Raw genomic sequence first — 17309 nt, 5'->3', positions numbered from 1 at the left:
TATGATGATATTATTGCTGAAGGCAACATTTACATTAAAGGATCTAAGCAATATGGGAAGTAGAGTAAAGTTATTATCAAAAGGGAGAACTGAAATATTCTTCGCGTCAGTGGAAGGTATGGGTTCAACTCTATAAAATGATTTCTTTGCTAATTTAAGGGATTTATTAGTGAAAGATCTAGTTTACTTCAACTTAGATCCAATGGAATATATCCTCTTAAGCACATTATCAGTAAACTCTGGACTACAAATACGTAATGCCCTATGGAACATAGATTGAAATGATGATAATTTAACTCTGTGAAACTGAGATCGCTTGATCACGCACAAAATTGTGATACTTTCCAATATATATATATATATATATATATATATATATATATATATATATATATATATATATATATATATATATATATATATATATATATAGTGGATCATAGGGTGGGGGAGGGGGCTAAAATTCTGGGGGCCTTGAAGAATGTGTGGAAGTCGAGAACATTATCTCGGAAAGCAAAAATGGGTATGTTTGAAGGAATAGTGGTTCCAACAATGTTGTATGGTTGCGAGGCGTGGGCTATGGATAGAGTTGTGCGCAGGAGGATGTATGTGCTGGAAATGAGATGTTTGAGGACAATGTGTGGTGTGAGGTGGTTTGATCGAGTAAGTAACGTAAGGGTAAGAGAGATGTGTGGAAATAGGAAGAGCGTGGTTGAGAGAGCAGAAGAGGGTGTTTTGAAGTGGTTTGGGCACATGTAGAGGATGAGTGAGGAAAGATTGACCAAGAGGATATATGTGTCGGAGGTAGAGGGAACAAGGAGAAGAGGGACACCAAATTGGAGGTGGAAAGATGGAGTGAAAAAGATTTTGTGTGATCGGGGCCTGAACATGCAGGAGGGTGAAAGGAGGGCAAGGAATAGAGTGAATTGGAGCGATGTGGTATACCGGGGTTGACGTGCTGTCAGTGGATTGAATCAAGGCATGTGAAGCGTCTGGGGTAAACCATGGAAAGCTGTGTAGGTATGTATATTTGCGTGTGTGGACGTATGTATATACATGTGTATGGGGGGGGGGTTGGGCCATTTCTTTCGTCTGTTCCCTTGCGCTACCTCGCAAACGCGGGAGACAGCGACAAAGTATAATAAAAAAATAATAAAATATAATATATATATATATATATATATATATATATATATATATATATATATATATATTTTTTTTTTTTTCTTTTTTTTTATACAATTTGCCATTTCCCGCGATAGCGAGGTAGCGTTAAGAACAGAGGACTGGGCCTTTTTTGGAATATCCTCACCTGGCCCCTTCTGTTCCTTCTTTTGGAAGATTAAAAAAAAAAAAAGAGATAGGGGAGGATTTCCCTCCCCCTGCTCCCTCCCCTTTTAGTCACCTTCTACGACACGCAGGGAATACGTGGGATGTATTCTTAATCCCCTATCCCCAGGGATAATATATATATATATATATATATATATATATATATATATATATATATATATATATATATATATATTTATATATATTTTTTTTTTTTTTTCCTTTGTCGCTGTCTCCCGCGTTTGCGAGGTAGCGCAAGGAAACAGACGATAGAAATGGCCCAACCCACCCCCATACACATGTATATACATACGTCCACACACGCAAATATACATACCTACACAGCTTTCCATGGTTTACCCCAGACACTTCACATGCCCTGATTCAATCCACTGACAGCACGTCAACCCCGGTATACCACATCGATCCAATTCACTCTATTCCTTGCCCTCCTTTCACCCTCCTGCATGTTCAGGCCCCGATCACACAAAATCTTTTTCACTCCATCTTTCCACCTCAAATTTGGTCTCCCAATTCTCCTCGTTCTCTCCACCTCCGACACATATATCCTCTTGGTCAATCTTTCCTCACTCATTCTCTCCATGTGCCCAAACCATTTGAAAACACCCTCTTCTACTCTCTAAACCACGCTCTTTTTATTTCCACACATCTCTCTTACCCTTACGTTACTTACTCGATCAAACCACCTCACACCACACATTGTCCTCAAACATCTCATTTCCAGCACATCCATCCTCCTGCGCACAACTCTATCCATAGCCCACGCCTCGCAACCATACAACATTGTTGGAACCACTATTCCTTCAAACATACCCATTTTTGCTTTCCGAGATAATGTTCTCGACTTCCACACATTCTTCAAGGCTCCCAGAATTTTCGCCCTCTCCCCCACCCTATGATCCACTTCCGCTTCCATGGTTCCATCCGCTGCCAGATCCACTCCCAGATATCTAAAACACTTTACATCCTCCAGTTTTTCTCCATTCAAACTTACCTCCCAATTGACTTGACCCTCAACCCTACTGTACCTAATAACCTTGCTCTTATTCACATTTACTCTTAACTTTCTTCTTTCACACACTTTACCAAACTCAGTCACCAGCTTCTGCAGTTTCTCACATGAATCAGCCACCAGCGCTGTATCATCAGCGAACAACAACTGACTCACTTCCCAAGCTCTCTCATCCCCAACAGACTTCATACTTGCCCCTCTTTCCAAAACTCTTGCATTCACCTCCCTAACAACTCCATCCATAAACAAATTAAACAACCATTTAGACATCACACACCCCTGCCGCAAACCTACATTCTCTGAGAACCAATCATTTTCCTCTCTTCCTACACGTACACATGCCTTACATCCTCGATAAAAACTTTTCACTGCATCTAACAACTTGCCTCCCACACCATATATTCTTAATACCTTCCACAGAGCATCTATATATATATATATATATATATATATATATATATATATATATATATATATATATATATATATATATATATATATATATGTATATATATATATATATATATATATATATATATATATATATATGTATATATATATATATATATATATATATATATATATATATATATATATATATATATATATATATATATATATATATATATATATATATATACATATATATATATATATACATATATATATATATATACATATATATATATATTTATATATATATATATATATATATATATATATATATATATATATATATATATATATATATATATATATATATATATATATATATATATATATATATATATATATACATACATATATATATATATACATATATATATATATATATACATATATATATATATATATATATATATATATATATATATATATATATATATATATATTTATATATATATATATATATGTATTTTTTTTTTTTTTTTTTTTTATACTTTGTCGCTGTCTCCCGCGTTTGCGAGGTAGCGCAAGGAAACAGACGAAAGAAATGGCCCAACCCCCCCCCAAACACATGTACATACACACGTCCACACACGCAAATATACATACCTACACAGCTTTCCATGGTTTACCCCGGACGCTTCACATGCCCTGGTTCAATCCACTGACAGCACGTCAACCCCAGTATACCACATCACTCCAATTCGCTCTATTTCTTGCCCTCCTTTCACCCTCCTGCATGTTCAGGCCCCGATCACACAAAATGCTTTTAACTCCATCTTTCCACCTCCAATTTCGTCTCCCTCTTCTCGTTCCCTCCACCTCCGACACATATATCCTCTTGGTCAATCTTTCCTCACTCATTCTCTCCATGTGCCCAAACCATTTCAAAACACCCTCTTCTGCTCTCTCAACCACGCTCTTTTTATTTCCACACATCTCTCTTACCCTTACGTTACTTACTCGATCAAACCACCTCACACCACACATTGTCCTCAAGCATCTCATTTCCAGCACATCCAACCTCCTGCGCACAACTCTATCCATAGCCCACGCCTCGCAACCATACAACATTGTTGGAACCACTATTCCATCAAACATACCCATTTTTGCTTTCCGGGATAATGTTCTCGACTTCCACACATTTTTCAAGGCTCCCAAAATTTTCGCCCCCTCCCCCACCCTATGATCCACTTCCGCTTCCATGGTTCCATCCGCTGCCAGATCCACTCCCAGATATCTAAAACACTTCACTTCCTCCAGTTTTTCTCCATTCAAACTCACCTCCCAATTGACTTGACCCTCAACCCTACTGTACCTAATAACCTTGCTCTTATTCACATTTACTCATAACTTTCTTCTTCCACACACTTTACCAAACTCAGTCACCAGCTTCTGCAGTTTCTCACATGAATCCGCCACCAGCGCTGTATCATCAGCGAATAACAACTGACTCACTTCCCAAGCTCTCTCATCCCCAACAGACTTCATACTTGCCCCTCTTTCCAAAACTCTTGCATTTACCTCCCTAACAACCCCATCCATAAACAAATTAAACAACCATGGAGACATCACACACCCCTGCCGCAAACCTACATTCACTGAGAACCAATCACTTTCCTCTCTTCCTACACGTACACATGCCTTACATCTTCGATAAAAACTTTTCACTGCTTCTAACAACTTGCCTCCCACACCATATATTCTTAATACCTTCCACAGAGCATCTCTATCAACTCTATCATATGCCTTCTCCAGATCCATAAATGCTACATACAAATCCATTTGCTTTTCTAAGTATTTCTCACATACATTCTTCAAAGCAAACACCTGATCCACACATCCTCTACCACTTCTGAAACCACACTGCTCTTCCCCAATCTGATGCTCTGTACATGCCTACACCCTCTCAATCAGTACCCTCCCATATAATTTACCAGGAATACTCAACAAACTTATACCTCTGTAATTTGAGCACTCACTCTTATCCCCTTTGCCTTTGTACAACGGCACTATGCACGCATTCCGCCAATCCTCAGGCACCTCACCATGAGTCATACATACATTAAATAACCTTACCAACCAGTCAACAATACAGTCACCCCCTTTTTTAATAAATTCCACTGCAATACCATGCAAACCTGCTGCCTTGCCGGCTTTCATCTTCCGCATATATATATATATATATATATATATATATATATATATATATATATATATATATATGTATATATATATATATATATATATATATATATATATATATATATATATATATATATATATATATACATATATATATATATATATATATATATATATATATATATATATATATATATATATATATATATATATATATATATATATATATATATATATATATATATACATATATGTTAGAAAGGATCACAATTTTGGGCGTGATCAAGATATTCCAATGAGTCCACGGGGAAAATGAAACACGAAAAGTTCCCAAGTGCACTTTCGTGTAATAATCACATCATCAGGGGAGAAACAAGAGAGAAACATAACAGTCAGTTGATATACATCGAAGAGACGAAGCTAGGACGCCTTTTGGTAAACATGTGATTGTCCAAAACATACAACGAGTGTTCATAAACTTATTATTTTACAAATCTTATCAACAATAAAGTTATCTAATTTGTATAGACCATCACTGATATCAAGATTATAATTCTTTTGTATATAGTGATAGAAGAATCAATGATATTTCTCTTGGTAATAGAGTTAGAGTTAATAACTGAGATAGCGTTACTCCAGTCAATACAATGATCATAGTTTTTAAAATGATTAAACAAGACATTTTATGTTGGTCAGACTTGTAAGGATCTTTCTGTAATACTTAAGCAACATAAATATAGTATAAGAACGGGACAAGAATCAAATGCCTTGTTTAATCATGTGTGTGTGTGTATGTGTGTGTGTGTGTGTGTGTGTGTGTGTGTGTGTGTGTGTGTGTGTGTGTGTGTGTGTGTGTGTGTGTGTGTGTGTGCAAATATCAATAAAATGGCAGGAGTGGATTATACGTACAAAAGAGGTGCTCATTAAAGAAAGATAAAATACTGAATAGTGGTGAAAACCTTTGTATTTATTCCACTTTGTATTTATTCTACTTTAGTAAATTGAATTATATCTAGAGGGCAATAAGTTTTCAAGTAAGAATGAAATTTGTTCTTCAACAAAATCAAACAGAAAATAAAAAAAAAAACATAAAAGCCTAATATGTTTGTGTTGCTTATCCAGGCCCATTTTTACTAAATAATGTTGGGACGGCTCCACCCACTTTAATCACTTGAGTATATAGAATATATTATCGTCGATGTTAAAGAGTTTTCTCTTTTGATGTTATCCTTAAAATAAAGGTTAAGGAAAATGAGATAGAGCTTAACGTTAAAGTTAGGATAGCTAAGGAATCCTTGATCATATAATCACTAGTCAGGTGTTAATATAGGTTAGGTTAGGTTCAGTATCCTTCATCAGGTCACCATTACCAAGGTGTTGTTATGTTGGGTCAGGCAACTTTAAACCAACTTTCAGTATTATTTACTCATAAATCTTTAAGTTCTAATAACCCAAAATTTTTAGAGTAGATAGGGTAGAAACTGATGGAAGCCATTTCTAACATTCTTGCATAACCTGACCTCTCGCCTTCCCAGAACATAGCCATCCGAGCTAGGACATTGTACTGCTGTGTCCGTCAACTAATTTGAAAAGGAAGACATTGAATGGAGAAATTACTGAGGTAATCTCAGAAGATAATTACTGTTCTGAGAAACAAATTCCGAGAGCAGTTTAAACGGCTAAAATCCATTCAGCTTTAAGGAAAAGAAGTTTAAGAGATCCTATACAGGTATATGAAGTTATTGTAATGGCATCCCTTTAAGCTTTATATTTTTACTTCCTGTAACTAGTTCCAAAAATTAAAACAATATTCAGCATTGTGATTTAAGTGACTGACTTTAGGATGCATTTGGATCTGTCAAAAATTGAATTTAGCAGATACTTCAACTTTCAACTGACCCATTCTATATTTTCATTCATTTCATCTCAGTTTTATCACCTTTCTGTTACTGTTTAATATCAACAGTAGCCCGTCTACGTAGTTGGGGCTCTGAAGCAAAGGAAACTTTTTCTAACCTAGGTTAGGGTAGCATCTAAACCAAACCTAAATGACCTTACCTTAGAAATATGTTCAGACAGAACCTTCTGAAAATATTTCTTAAGGTAAGGTCGTAGGATTAGTTTAGGTGCTATCTAAACCTTGGCTCGAAAAAGTTTTCTTTAAAGCCACAACTAGTTGAAAGGCCTACTTTAAGTGGTGATATTGAAATTCATTTGCTCCAGTGTGCCCCTCCGTCCGTTTGTTTTATGTCCATCTAAAGATGAATACGTTCATTTTTTATGTAGATTGATTTCCTATCTTAGTTTCGTCTACGGAATTCTACATCTTCAGTTCAGCACACCATTGTGGTAATGAAGGGAAAGTCACCACATTTACAAGCCGAGTGCACGTAGCTTATCCCACCTCGTTAGAGAGAAAACTTACCTGTATTTGAATTAATGAACGGGAACAGAGAAGACAAAATTTTATTACACATTTGTTATGCAATTTTATAATTTATATCATATACATTACCAAATTTCCTGCACTTTCCATCACAAATTTGCTGAGGTCATAACCTTGAAGTTACCATTACCTTACAACCTCAAGGATGGTGGTCTACAACACCTCTAGATTGATGGAGAAAACGAAAAGTTTCGTTTTACTATTAAGACCACAGAAATGCGGTAATTCCACTTCACTACCACTAACTACTAGTTATCTTACTTGTTGATTTTCACGGCTAAGATTTTCATCCTCTGAGCGAAGCCATACAATAATCGTCCTTATCTACTCTGAGCATTGGATAGCCTCCTGATGATCAAGATTGCTGTTTTGGTTGTCCGTTTCCCTTGTTACTGCTGCGCCTCACTGCACACCTTACATGAGTGCCTTCCACAGTATTAGGGACAGCTGCTGGGCCTCACTGTAGCTACTTCTGGGACGGTTGCCAATCTTCCTCGTATTCCCTCATGACCACAGCGCCAAACCGACTCCCGCCATCAGGCCGAAACGCACAAACATTTCTGACAAAATTGAGACAACCACTTTCGCGTCAGTTTTGACACCAAGTGAATTTATACGACAATTACGTTCAAGATGCTTGGTTTTTCGTTCATGGATTGAACAGAAGCAACCAACGATGGTTGCTACTGCCCAATCCATGAAGTCCCCCCCACCACGGAAAGGTAACCAAGCTTCGGGGGTGATGGGTGTTTACCCTGACGCCAACGGAGAAACTCAATATTAGTGCAGAGATCTTTTCCTCAATAAAGAAAGTGTAGCCGGACTCCGCCCTCATGAGGTTACTGCACGACAGCAAAGATCACCCTTTGGTAGGCTGTGCTATAGGCAGCACAGCTCCGTCAAAGATCTCACTCCATAAGTGAACTTATATAGATTCCTCTTTGAACATTTTGTCTTGTCTATAAGGAACTCATCAGTTCTTCTCCAGTGAAAGCAAAAAATCATCGAGAAATTCATTTGCTTCCTCAATATCAGGATCTTGTGGCTCTGTGTGGGGGACGGGGCTGGTGGGCTGTGTGTCTGGCTGTGTCTGGAGAGCGGGGCTGGTGGTCTCTGTGACTGGTTGTGTCTGGGGAGCGGGGCTGGTGGTCTCTGTGACTGGTTGTGTCTGGGGACCGGGGCTGGTGGTCTCTGTGACTTGCTGTGTCTGGGGAGCGGGGCTGGTGGTCTCTGTGACTGGCTGTGTCTGGGAATCGGGGCTGGTGGTCTCTGTGACTGGCTGTGTCTGGAGATCAGGGGAAGTCTTGGGCATAAATTTCAATATACTGTGAGCGATATCGTCTCTCAACCGATTCCTCTCGATCTTCTCTTGCACGGCCTTCATGATACGTTTGGGCGGCTTTCTCCATTTTCTTTGCATTTCAGTTGGTGATCCTGCGCCATCGAGCCACATGATACCAGAATAGTATCGTTCCTGTTTCCCAACGGGTCCAATCTTGGTGTCACACATGATGCCGAGTGAACCCAAATGGCGGCCGATGTTTACGTTGGAAGCCACGGGCTCGTTATGTATCTTGCAGTAACTTTCATACCGTTGCTGCAGCTCTTTCCTGCTGATAAGGTACCACTTCATAGTAATAGTCTTTCCCTTCATTTGAACGAAGGTATTCATGAAACTAACAAAGGAAGCCTTTCCTTTGTAATCCCGTTTGTAGTAACAGAAGGCCATTGATGACGTGGACTGGGTCAGGCGAAGTAACACAGACTAACAAGATAGTCCTCTAATCAGTGGTCCTGTATCAGCACTGAACTCGAAGTACGTCAGAACGACAATTTCAACCCAGGGCTGGAGGGCCAATTGATGATATTCTCACGTCTTGCTCAACCAAGTAACCTCGGTTAGACCTTGTTTATATTTAAATATAGTAAAGCTAATATAGTGAAGTTTGATGATTCTATTCATATGTAAGTTGCAATGTAGTTTATATATATATATATATATATATATATATATATATATATATATATATATATATATATATATATATATATATATATATATATATATATATATATTTTCAATGATGGATGGAACTTGGCTCCTAAGGTGATTTTGTTGTTGGAGTGGGAACTCCAGCCATTCTGTCCACCTTTTCCCTTTGTAGACATGTGGTGGTGCATTGGGTAGTGTGGCAACCTTCGTCTTCATCTTTTTGGGTGCAGGCTTCCAAACCCCGTGGAGTAGTTGTGGGGTTTGTTTCTTTGCTGCACCCGACATAGCCATCTGGGCGTAGCTATCTACACGGGCTGGTGGATCAGCCAGCATAGCTACACGCTCACTCGGTACCTGGGCTGGTGGACGAGCAGCCTTCCTTTCTTCCATGGCTACAGTCTGCCTAACGACCTGGGGTTGTGGAGCTGCCATCCTTACTACCACCCAGGTTGGTTGGGCAGCCTTCTTTCGTTTCTTTGCTACACCCTTCTGGTTGGGCTGGTTGGGCAACCTTCTTTTTCCTCTTCTTCCATACAACCTGCCAACCGAAATCGTCTCCTGGTGGGTCCGTTTCTTTCATGGATACAACCTCTGTAGCCACTTGGGCTGGCCGGTCAACCTTCGGTTGTAGGTAAAAGTATATATATAGAATAATGTGGTTATCATCAGCAGCCAGAGGCCATTCCTCCCTCCTTGCCTGCAGAGTTCTTGATTTTCTGGAAAGTTCTACGAGATTCTGGTAAGATAAATACCATTGAGAGGACGTTGTTAGGGGACAGTCAGGTTCAGTTTAGAGTTGGTTGTGGGATGGTCTTTTTACTGTGTCGTATCAGCCAGATGGGTATTTCTTTTCACAGTTTTCGTTAAAGTTTGTTTTCTAGAAGCATAATCTAGAACACTATTTTCCATATGTTTATCATTTTTCTAGTTATAGTTTCATTATCATCATTAGTTTTGTTATTGTTGACTTTCAGATATTTGATGTTATGTTTGTGATTCCCGTGGAAGTGTCTGACATCTTGCTAGAAGACTTTCTGGTCACAATATTTCTGCACTGGGGAGTTGATCGTATTCTTTTATTGCAGGTTTTGTTATTATCTTGCTTTACATTAAGGTCTACTGGAGGTTTTCCCAATGCTGGTTGAACATATGTCCAGCAACAGGAGATGGCGTAAGATACAGTATTGATGAAACTTATCTATCTATATACCTATCTAAATATCGCTCTATCAATCTATCAATCTATGTATCTATTTATCTATCTATCTATCTTTATCTGAAAGTCAACTATAATGAAATCATTGATATATGAAGTATAACAATGTCCTCTCAATGGCAATTATCTCACCAGAATCTTCTAGAACCTTCCAGAAAACTATGAACTCTGCAGGCAAGGAGGGAGGAATGGTCTCCGGCTATTGATAAAACCATATTATTCCATATATATGTTTATATATACATATTTATGTATATATATGAATGTATATATAACGTACAGAATAATGCGGCCATCATCAGTATCGAAGAAAACTGAAAAGATGAGGTCCCACCGAGATTCGAACTCGGATTGCTGGATCCAAAGTCCAGAGTGCTAACCCTTACACCATGGGACCTGATAAGAAAAGATGTGATTTCATCTAAATGTTTTACATATAATCAACCAGAGGCCATTCCTCCCTCCCTGCCTGCAGGGTTCAAGGTTTTCTAGAAGGTTCTCGAAGATTCTGGTAAGATCATTACCTTTGAGAGGTCGTCGTTAGATGACAGTCAGGTTCACTCTATGGTTGGTGTTTGTAGTTGGTTGTCCGAGGATGTTGTTATACTTGATCAATTTTGTAATTGTTGACTTTCAGGTAGGAAGTACTCATTTACGATGCATCCTTGTACTCACAACAACCTTATGAGTCACTTCAAGATTTATCTTCACTACAACTTTATCTTCACTACACCATTAAGGTTGAAGTCAATGGTCACATTCACTACAATCTCAACACGACTGGTCTTATACCTAACCCATATTATCACTACATCCATGTACATGTATTTCTTGCAGAATAACGCAGATATCAATGATTTATGTGAAAATTGACATATACAGCCTTACGTATCTATCGATCTATCTAATATCTGTTTTTACCTATCTATCTATCTATCTATCTATCTTTTTAAGTCAGAAAGTCAACAACAATATCATTAATGATACGTATAACTACGTCCTCTCAATGGCAGTTCCTACCCAGAATCTTCGAGAACCTTCTAGAAAACCTTGAACCCTGCAGGCAGGGAGGGAGGAATGGCCTCTGGTTGATTATATGTAAAACTTTTAGATGAAATCACATCTTTTCTTATCAGGTCCCATGGTGTAAGGGTTAGCACTCTGGACTCTAAATCCAGCAATCCGAGTTCGAATCTCGGTGGGACCTCATCTTTTCAGTTTTCTTAGAAACTGATGATGGAACTGAGCCATATAGTTGACCTTCGATGGACATATATTTCTTACGGCCCACCATTTTATTTAAGTATGAAGATCTCACGGCAAAGAGGAAACAAGAGATATTCAAAATCAAAAGCCGCAATTGCCCTCATGGTAATGGTCGACATGTTTGCAGACAGATGACACAGACATGTGAGAAGTTAGACAAATATGGACGTTCCTGGTTGCTGTATAGCCTAGGTTTATTATCACTTGTAATGAAGGAGAAATGTTGCACATTATTCCACACCTTTTAATTTAGGCTAGGTTAGGCTAAGATGACTAGGGTCCATAAGGTAACAGAGCTGGGAAATGCATCATATCGGATCTGTATTTGTGCAAAATGACGCAAGTTTGTGGAAGTGATTTACGCAATGCCGGAGAGAATCCACCTCCACCAGAAATAATGTCTCAGACCATACAATATCTGCTGTTGGACGAGCAGGGGACATTAGACCAATATATTCCTGTAGTTTACTGCTCTTCCCAAACACGCAGCAAGACATTCGTAAAAGCGTTAAACTGAACTTTTCCATCGGTTTTCATATCTTTAATTACTTACACCACTTCCAACAGATGGAAAATATCATTTGAAAAATCAGAAATTATTTGCCTATAAAAAGGATTTTGATCGATCGTACCAAATATTCAATTATTTCTGTACCCGACAAAATATTCAGTCACTCCTATATCCGACATATTTCCTGCTGGCTGGTGCCGTTAAAGTCATATGGTAATTTACCGCAATTAGATTATAGATATATTCATCTATATGGAATGGCTCAGCGTGAAGAAACATATATATTTTCACTAAATCCTCCTCTTCACTATACTAACATCTTCACTACATAGTTCTAACACATCTTGACTACACCATTGTATGACCACATTGTGTTCTTATCTTCACCACAGCCTCGGCAAAATTGATGTTTTCTTTACACATCAGGGTAGATGGCCATCTTTATGATGACAGAGAACGCACATAACATATTAAACCACTTATCTTTAGTCACTTTAATCTAATTTCTGCTGATAAAAACGAATCATAATGACAATCCTTGTGTTCTGTGACGGGACATTGTACGGGTGAAGGAACTGTTGTCAGGCACATGTATTAAACTATTGAGAAATAAACTTAACTGTATTAAAGTATTGACTTCACTATATTAGACTTCTCTATATTAAGCTATGCTAGGATATGATCAGTTCCCAGGTTATATAAGGGCGGGAGCCGGGCCGAGAGCATCATTTGAGCTGTGACCTCTGTCGAGTGAGCATCTCTGCTCCGCCTTGCAAGCTCCCTCAACCTTTCCTCGAACACTTCAATATAATAATGTTCACCAAGGAGGTAGGACGATCCTCCTTTGTCCAGGAGATGGAATTTGAATATGTCCATGTATTTGACATGGGCTATGGCTGTGTGGACATGGAAGTGGAATACCCAGACGTGGAAGTGATGGATGGAGTGGAATTTGGCTGTGTGGATATGGAGGTGGAATACCCAGACGTTGAAGAGATGGATGGAGTGGAATTGATGGAATACCCGGACGTGGAAGTCATGGATGGAGTGGAATTTGGCTCTGTGGATATGGAGGTGGAATACCCAGAAGTGGAATTGGAGGAAATGGAATATGGGTGAAGCTGGTATGAACGCCATATGGATTTGGTGAAGGTTTACCTCGTAATGTGTTGACGTAAAATAGGTCAACCACTGTGACCATGTGGTGGGGAGGGCCACATCCACCAACCACGAAGCGAGCCCCACCACGGAGAAGTATCCTGGCTGCATCCACGCACGAGAACCACCGCGGGATTGCCGTCATCCAGTACCCCTGCTATGCCTCCTACAAGAAGGCACTTCTTGCCGACGTGACACCACTTTCCGTCAACGGTCGCTGTGCAAAAGTGAAACCTCACCGTCCCACTGATGCTGACCAAGTGATCTCGCCCACTCAAGTGGCACTGTAGCCCACACGCCCTACCAGACCCACCATCCATGAGGAAATGCAGCCCACCCCACTTGTCAGGCCCACCATTCAAGACCGACTTGGTCCCCCAACACATGTCAGGCCCAGCGTTCTAGACCGACTGGGACCAATAATACATGACATGTCCTACGTTACAGACCGACTGCACTCTGCACCACGTACGGGCGTTAAAAGGCGTGTCGAGACGACCCACGCTCCCCGTGCCAAAAGATTCAGTTGGTGAGGAACCTGAGCTCTTTCCTCCTGCTGGTGCTGCAGGAGAGCACGGCCCTAGAGTGGACACTGGAGGTGTGTTTGTGTTTGTGTTTTGGCCATTACTGGCTTTCTCCCAGTAATGGATGGCACATAATAGCTACATAGGGACGATGAAAAACAAAGAAAAAAAATGGGAACATTATCCCGCCCCCAAAAAATGCATAAATTTACGGGGATAATTTCCTTCGTCTTCAAAGAAAAAATGAAACTCTTCCGACGCTACCGTACCTTTCATAAAGCAACCCTCAAAGAAATCACTTTCTACACAATGCACAAGGATTCGGTTAGCCAATCTTCATATGACTGGGGCTATTGTTCCCTCTCATTGATTCATTTTTCAAGATTAAAGAAAGTTATAATAAAAATATTGTATTGAGTTTCTCCGTTGGCGTCAGGGTAAACACCCATCCCCCCCGAAGCTTGGTTACCTTTCCGTGGTGGGGGGGACTTCATGGATTGGGCAGTAGCAACCATCGTTGGTTGCTTCTGTTCAATCCATGAACGAAAAACCAAGCATCTTGAACGTAATTGTCGTAGAAATTCACTTGGTGTCAAAACTGACGCGAAAGTGGTTGTCTCAATTTTGTCAGAAATGTTTGTGCGTTTCGGCCTGATGGCGGGAGTCGGTTTGGCGCTGTGGTCATGAGGGAATACGAGGAAGATTGGCAACCGTCCCAGAAGTAGCTACAGTGAGGCCCAGCAGCTGTCCCTAATACTGTGGAAGGCACTCATGTAAGGTGTGCAGTGAGGCGCAGCAGTAACAAGGGAAACGGACAACCAAAACAGCAACCTTGATCATCAGGAGGCTATCCAATGCTCAGAGTAGATAAGGACGATTATTGTATGGCTTCGCTCAGAGGATGAAAATCTTAGTATACAAGCTAAGCTTTTAAAGTGTCTCAAATCTATGGAGTATAAACAAAAATCTATGAAATTATTTCTTATAATATAGTAACCTGTAATGAGGTTAGTGATTTTGTATATTTTATGCAACCTACGTTAACAAAGTTGATCAAGGAATTGGCCAGATATATCTATATCATCTTGGTGTATGGGAAGGCCATATGGGAGACGGAGAGAGAGGCAGGAGCAGGAGAGAAATGATCAAACCTTCCCGCTTGTTCATAGTTGCTGCCTGAAATTTGTCTTCTGATAGTTCTACAGTTTTTGTTTGTGTTTGTTATACTATTTACTACCATAAGAGAATTGTAATATAATGATTAAAGAAAATTATAGTAATTATAATTTATTATTGTTATAGGTCAAGATTTGTACGTGAAGCGGAAGACCAAAATATGGTACGGGTCAGCCATTCGTGAGTGTAAGCGACAGCTATTGATAGTTACTGGCTTTAATTTATGATCATTTATGATATCTATTTTTTACTTTCGTGTTAGCTGTTTTAAGTATTTGTTTTGTTTGCAGACTAAAACTTCTCTTATATGTTATTGTTTCTTGGGAAATTCTAGTTAATCGAAACGTTCATAAAGAATTATTTTTGGTCAGTTTGTTTTGTTTAAACAGACATGCATTTTGGTAAGGGACAGAATAAAAGTTACGGTTTGTTTATATTTGTTATTATTGATTAGTATTTTTCTTTTCATTTCTAACATTAGCTGTTTAAAGTGTTTGTGTTGTATTTAGACAAAGTTCTTTTTCAAATCTTATTGATTACCACATGAAAGCTAGGCTCTATAAGTGTCAAGTAAACAATATGTGATATTTTGAGTTAAGTCCAGGTGCTATTTACCACTGGCGTTTAGATATTTGGGACCCTTGGGGATAGATTTGCCAAGATCATCACGGCCAAATTGACTGGATGGCAACCTAGGAGCTAGGCAGAATTGGATATCATAAAAACCCTAAACAGTCGGTGGTTCCTGGGGCCTACCCTCCATCCTCTTGTAACTACGCTGATGATTAGCATTTTGTTCTTTATATTTTTCAGAGGAACAAGACACTTCTGCATCTCTGTAAAGTTAAGGACTCATTGAAATTAATTCTTCAGATATTATCTGCAGTAAAAGGTAAATTTGACAAGTTACTTTGCTCTTCTTCATAATGGGTCTCCCCTGATGTTTTCAATTAATGTTTAGCCTACCTAAATTTTCCAGTCGTACTTATATATTTGTGTGTTGTTTCCAAACGGTAATTTGAAAGGGATGACCTTATATATTTGGGTGTTGTTTCCAAACTGTAATTTGAAAAGAATGGCCTCTCTGAGCCCCAAGATGACACTGTTTAAGAGAATACTCTTATTTGTGAAGTAACATTGTTGTACAAGATGTAAAACAATTCCAAAGCTTTTCTCTTTTCCTCATGTTGCCACTTTGTTTAAAGTATTTAGTTGAGCTAGTTTGTTTTTCCTTGAAACTGCATGAAATATTTATTTTGGTGTAACTATCATTATTCCGTTAATAATTTTATCATTTCATGGATTTTCTGTTTTATGCTGATACATATCTTCTTGTGTTTAATTACTTCATTCTGGTACCAGTTTTCACAACACATTATGTACTTTTGATTCTTATTATTTGGACTTCAGTTTATTCTTACATTATGGCTTCACCAACAAAAATGGTTGTAATATTACTAATCCTGCAAATTGTTTCATTGTTTAACTTACTCTTTGCTATGTGATGTACACCTGCAGTTTTCCTTTTTTTTTGTACCTTTCATGAAACCAATAATTTTCATATGTATTCCTCTCATTGCTATGGTTTACCCATAAATCAGCTGAATTAGTTCTGAACCCATTTTGGCTTTTGTAGCCATTCCATTCATTCATGAGGACTTATAGAGAAAAGGAGGCATAAATAATAGAATGTAAAATGAAATGTAATGTTCAAGCAGAAATATAACTGCAATGTTTTTATTCTGAAATGTAAAGTTTAGATTTTCTCCAGATTTTACAAGTATTCTTTCATTATTGTATATTTCATATTAATTCATTCATGCACTCCAATTTTTACATAAATATCAAATATTCATAAAGTTTTATCAACAAACACAAGATAGTTTTCAATATAGCAGACTGTAGAGAACAGGAACCAAGAAGTATCTGGTACTTCCATTAAATAAAGTTCCTTCATCCCTCCAGTTTTACCACACAGCTTTCCTATCATGTGTAACATAATTGTCAAATAAGGATAGCCAGCACATCACTACATGACCAGACCCAAGTAAGGTATATCAAA

This window comes from Panulirus ornatus, chromosome 70, assembly GCF_036320965.1.
Source record: "Panulirus ornatus isolate Po-2019 chromosome 70, ASM3632096v1, whole genome shotgun sequence".
NCBI classification, from domain to species: Eukaryota; Metazoa; Arthropoda; class Malacostraca; order Decapoda; family Palinuridae; genus Panulirus; species Panulirus ornatus.
This window is presented reverse-complemented; position numbering follows the sequence as displayed.